We start from the raw sequence: 6,000 nt of genomic DNA, 5'->3' as shown, positions 1-6,000 counted from the left end.
ATTCAAATTCTACCACCTTCAGTTAAATGCCAGTGTACTGTACCTATATTGTCACACAGGGATACAAGGCATGGAAAGAGACAGCAGACAGTGAACTTAGTAACTAGCACAGACAGAAGTGTGCTGTGCGCAGAGCCGTGTCCCATGTAGCCTGCTAATTTTGATTACGCTCACGTGTTTGGCTGAATTGGTGCCTGATCTTTTCAATTAATTGCTGTGTAAATGCCTGCCTGCTTCTGGGCACTTTCCATTTCATAAAAATCTGTTGTTTACAACCATCTCTTATTCAATTGCTGTAGAACAAAACAGAAAAGAAAGGCTTTATTCCATTATTTAGGTCTACACCACATATACAAAGGAGGAGCGAGATTCTGCTACACTTTATTCAATATGATGTTACAAGAAAACAACAGTTATAGCTGACAAACCATTACATCTTTCATAATACAGACAAATTACAAGGTGTAACAAATAATGCAACATTTATTTACTGTACTGCTTACTATGCTGTTCTTCTGAAGTATATATATATATATATTTAATTACATTAACATTGTTTTCATGTACCAGCCCTCCCTTTTTATTTGTTAAAAAAAGAACATCTCTTAGTGCACCATACGAAAACCCGCGTGGAAGCTGGCAAGCTGGGATTTTGTATGCAGCACCATTGAAATGCATTTTGGGGATGGGAATTTTTAGTGCATCCTTCACTTTTAGATTTTTTGCTCATGTGAAAAATGCAAGGCAGTAACATACAGTCACTCCACCTGACTGTTGGTAGGGGAGAGTTTTGTTATGCTCAGTAATGCAACATAATTCTATTTATATGGGGTGTCAGTGTTTTGCTCCCTAGTCTGTACAGCCCAAACGTTTTATATAACAAAGATTACAAAACCCAGTTATATTCACAGATGAGTATTTTGTATATGAGCATACTGAGCATTGACTACACATTCACTTGTGTGCACTGATATACAGCACATAGGAGTAGATGTCACCCACCAGCCAAAGGGAATTTTTTACCCTACCCTCTTCCACAGGAGTCTGAAGTCCATACTCTCCACACAACAAAGAGAAAATGGAAACCCTGGTGCCTCTGTCTACTGCTGATTGAATTTTCAGCGTTGCATTTACTGGCATTATCCTAAAACATGATCCTGTTTAAAAACGATAGTGAGAATTGGAAGGACTCAACGACCTGGAATGTCATACAGCAGTGTACTGTTGAGTGTTGGAGTGTCCTGCCTGGTGCTGTGCCTGCTGGGTGTGGATTGGAGCTGAGCTGATCTCGTCTGGAGTGGGACCAAGACATCTCCAGGTGCTTCACTTGTAATAAAGTTGGGTTCTGTGAATTTGAACTTGTAAGGAATCACTGTATCACAAAGGCCATCTCTATCACCACCTTCCCTTCCCTGTTCACCTGATATTGTACAGAGTCAGAATACGCCCTCCCACTTTTATCTGCCTACTGTTGCCCTGTGGCTGCTCATCCCTCTTGCAGCTGAGCCACATCCTCTCAGTATCATCAGGAAGGATCTGCTGGGGCTCAGGCAAGAAAACAAAAATTACACTGCTGAAGGCTGTCAGCTCCATCCAGGTGAGTCCCACAGTTTCTCAAGGACTGTGTCCCACAGAATACCATCCATTTAAACTAACTTTTGACTGCTGATGGCATGAAACACTGCACTCCCAAGACCTGCAGCATGTCTGGAAGACCAGGCTGATTGTTTTCTCGTCCCTTTGAATATTCTGCAGGGAACTGGTTTGGGAAGGATGAGAATAAAAGAGGGTAGTGCTACTGATATTCCCTGACTGCCTCAAGGACATTGAGGGGGTTTAAAAAGTGCATTCATCAGCACTGAGCAGGGATGTGGTGGAAACCTGCAAGATGCTGGAAAGGTGGCATGACTGCCAGGGGACCCTAACTGAGGGGGTCTGTCAGGTTGCTGATGCAGGACAGGACAAAGAGGACAAAAAGGGGAAAAAAAGGCTGTACAGTCCATTCTCTGCATAAAGGTACTCCCATTTTCTCAAAATAAAATAAAATAAAAATTCAGGTTTCCCAGAAGATTTCACGATCCAGAAGAATAACGTGCAGCAGGTACCCTTAGTGCAGGGAGAAAGACCTCTGCAGGTGACAGCAAACCTGTGTCACCAAAGGCAGTCGGAAGAACCAGAAAGGAAGCGCTCAAGAGATTCAGGTCATTCCTTAACTGATCAGTGGCCAAGACAGACCCACTGCTGCCGAAAATCAAGTTACTTTTGAGGAACCCAGATGTTTGTGTGCTTTGGGCAACTGTGTTTGAAGATTTTTGGACCAACTCTACTTATTTCAGTGGTCAGCTTAAAAGTGGGAATGGAGCAGAGGAGATAATCTCACACGCACATGTGTACACACACATACACACACACACACACACACACACACCATAAGCAAACATGACATGATTCACTATGGACAGCAATATGCTGTGCTTGTGGGAACAGTTAGGGAATCAGTCTCTATGTTAAACCTTTAGATGTTTAGCTGAGCAGAATAACTGTGTGCATCCCAATTTAAGCTGCCCAGTAAATGTATCTATGAAACTACCTTTATATTCCTAATTGAAATCTTACATTTTCAAAAATTGTTCAGATTTTTTTTGCAGCATGATTTTTTTTTCTAAAAATAGCTAATTTCAATCATCAAACTGCACAGCGTTTCAGTAGCAAAGATAATTTATAAAAGACTTTTCTCTTACAAAAAAAGAAACATGAAAGCCAAACAAACCACGTCTAAGGCAGTTTCAGTGTGTGATAAAGTCAAAAGTTCAGTAGTCACTCTTTTTCCCCTCTTAAATACAGGAGGAAAACTGTAGTAACTTCTAAATAGGATTGTGACTGAAAGTGGCTTTCAGATGGCTTTTACCAGATCCTGAAAGAGAGATGTCATTGGGGGAAACTGTGTTTTAATGGCTGTGCAAATATTGAGAATATTTCCATGGTTCAACTCTTTGAAAGTGTAGACTCATATGCTAGTTCAGTAAGAGGCCTTTCGTACCTACTTGAGCATTCAAGGATTTGCCTTATTGGGTGTTCTTTTCTTATTAAACACTGCTGGAGTTTAATAAGATGGCAGTAGCACAAATCCTTTCCCCCTCCTCGTAAACACTGAAAGCTAACCCAAGTGTTACTGCACTTCTTAAAAATGTAATTCAAGGCATCCAGCAAGCAAGGGATGTCAAATTTATGTGTAGAATAATATTGCCTAGCAAGCGGTTCTGTCTGAGCAGGAGCATAACTCAACAGCGGATTTTGCATCGGCCCTGCTCTTTCTGAATGCAAAGCATTGTATATGCTCAGGGCAGTTTTATCCACCACTGAACACAATGTGCTCCCCAGCCACAATGTGGCAGGGGCTTCCTCGCCTAAAATCACACAGCTTTGTTTCTTGCAAAGTTTGCATTTGAATGATTCATTCAGAAAAGCGATTTAAAGACACATCATCTGGTAGTGCCTTCCAATCAGATCGGGATACCTAAAGAAAATAATTTGAAAAGTGCTTTGGTGTGGAACAGCAAACCATTTGGGATAAGGAAAACTCTCTCTTTTGCTTCGTAAGCAGCAAAATAACACACTTAGATCTTAATGGCTCATTCAACAAAAATTTCTCTGTACCTTAGTATCTTGAATTAAACAGAATGGTTTCAGAATCTCTTTTTTCGTTTCAGGAAAACATTCCAAAAGGTAAACAGCATGAGGAAAGACATGGAGATGTGAGCCAAGACTCACAAAAGAAAGAAATACTCAAAAAGGGAATAAAACCATAAAGAATTTGTTGTATATCTGTCAGCTGAGCGCATCTCATTTTTGCTTTGTCTTTCTCACAGGCCTATTTCAAAAACTGGCATGCTACATAGCCTAAGCAGAGTAACCAAATTCAGAGTGCTGAAGTAAACATGCGGTTATTGCCATGTTTTTAAAATGGATATAAATGGTCTGAGGATACGAGAAAAGAAAGAACCTAACACCACTTCAGGAATAGTGGCAAGGCGCTGTAATTGTCAGCCCAAGTCGGGCTTGCTCTGGCAGAAATAGTCTTCCCATTGGTTGCAATATGAGCACGACTCTCAAAGAAAGCACAGTCCTTTATGCCACCGCTGGCTTTTTTGTATAGTCATTACTGAAGAAGTGTGAACACCAAATGTGTTGTCTTAATGTATTTAAGACATTGCTGGTGAAAGCATAAAAATCCTTACAAAGATGCAGCGCTGCAGTGGAAAATCAAACAAAATCAAACACAAAAGACTGAAAGAGTACATGCCATGTATCAGTAAGCAAAAGCTTAATCTTCACATAGTTCTCTGAAATCACAAGGTATCCAAAATGCGTGCAAGGTTTTAAATAAATTGCAGGGAAAAACAGGGTCTTGCCAGCTTCAATTTTCTTTTGAATGAAATCCACCATAAAGAAAGGAAACAGGCCATGGTTCCTTCCTCGTGTCGGCCTCCTCATTAGGTTTTTGTTTCCCTCCTCCAAACTGGTAAATTTAATCCTGTAAGGAAACAATATAAATTATAATAAGCTTCACGACTTGCATTTTTAAATGATTTTTCACTTGGTATATAATAGATTAGTCCAAAGCTAGTTCTGAAGACAACAGCTCAGAGCGAAGAACAAACATCCGAAGCACTTTTAGAGCTGGAACCTCAAGAAAACAAGCTTAGAACACTGATGTTTTCATGGTGCTGGTTGCCTAAGTGAGATATGTTTATCCATATTCATGTCTATCTGTCCCAAGTGCTAATCTTCAGAGGTGCCATCAGCGCTCACATTCTCCATGGAAATTACAGGCAGCTATATATATATAGACTGTCAGCTCTCTTGGGGTGGTCACACCCCAAAAATGCAAAGGAAGGTTACTGAATGCTGCTGACATGGCTTCAGGAGTTTACAAGCTCTTTTTGCCCCTTCAGCTTCACAGGCACACTTGTGACCAGGCTGTGGAAAGGTTTCCTCAGCTTCACTTCCCAAGAGTTATTGGAGGTACCTCACAGTTATGTCACTTTTGTAAACACTGCCGAGTTACAGAGCAATGTAGCACACTACGTTCAAACACCTTTAGTTGGCTGTTCTTCTATTTATAAAAAAGATAACAGAAACCTCTCCTTTTATATACAGAAAGTAAGCATTGCACCAAGAGCTTTGCTTACATTGCCTTTCCCTCTGCTAATGGTTCCTGGCTAGAAAGGCTCAATGCAGTGACTGGACCTACAAGGATGTACTGCGGTATCCCTGAGATTTACACCAAGCAGGAGGCAGGCCAACAACGTGGGAAGCACTACTTTAAAACAAAACTAACAACTGCAGGACCAGCTTGGTGAGGGCTAAATGAAAGCTAGATAGACTGGAGCCATTGGACGGATTTTATAATTAGCATACTTAGCTCTTAATAAATGTTCAGGTAGAATTCTATGCCAAGTAATAACGTGGGACTGCATTTTCTGATAATGTTGAGAAATTCTGTAGTTTTATGAAGTTCAAAATGTTTTTGTTTTACAGGGGTTTTCAAAACCAAGGATTCTAACTACAAACCTGCTACCCTTCTAAAATGTAGTTTCAAAAAGACAATCAGATATGGAGAAATTTTAGCACTTAATTAAAAGAAAACTTAAAATTAAATATTCATTGAGCTTAGAACTGGTTTGAATTAGCATGTCCTAGAACTATTTAAATCAAACTCAATGCAGGTGCCAGTGAATCTAGTCTAGCCCTCATTTCAAAAGCAGGAGAAAAACAAGGCATCAGTTTCAAGCATAAAATTTTAATTGTGGCTTTCATCAAAACATCCTAATCTCTACACTACATCTGACTTTCATAGTACGCAGCATTCCTGTCGTGGTTCTCGAGAGCTCTTCTTCTGCCCTTCAAGTGCCAGAACTCCTGAACTGGATTAACAAAAGCCTGTTCTTAATGATGCACGGCAGCATCTCCTGGAGCTTGGTCTGCCACCTCCTGAGT

The 6,000-nt window shown here is 40.4% G+C and overlaps 1 protein-coding gene across 5 annotated transcripts in view; it reads right to left on the bottom strand.

Moving 5' to 3' along the window:
• Positions 1 to 365: 365 nt before the first annotated feature.
• CDK14 (cyclin dependent kinase 14) overlaps positions 366 to 6,000 on the bottom strand; it is a 306,835-nt gene continuing 301,200 nt past the window's right edge. For all 5 annotated transcript variants that reach the window (XM_052696727.1, XM_052696729.1, XM_052696730.1 and 2 more), the window contains one exon: positions 366 to 4,534. The gene's annotated coding sequence lies outside the window, so the exon portion shown is untranslated. The remainder of the gene's footprint in view (positions 4,535 to 6,000) is intronic.

Source organism: Tympanuchus pallidicinctus, unplaced genomic scaffold (genome assembly GCF_026119805.1).
Source record: "Tympanuchus pallidicinctus isolate F22 unplaced genomic scaffold, pur_lepc_1.0 scaffold3, whole genome shotgun sequence".
Taxonomy (NCBI): Eukaryota; Metazoa; Chordata; class Aves; order Galliformes; family Phasianidae; genus Tympanuchus; species Tympanuchus pallidicinctus.
This window is presented reverse-complemented; position numbering and strand designations above follow the sequence as displayed.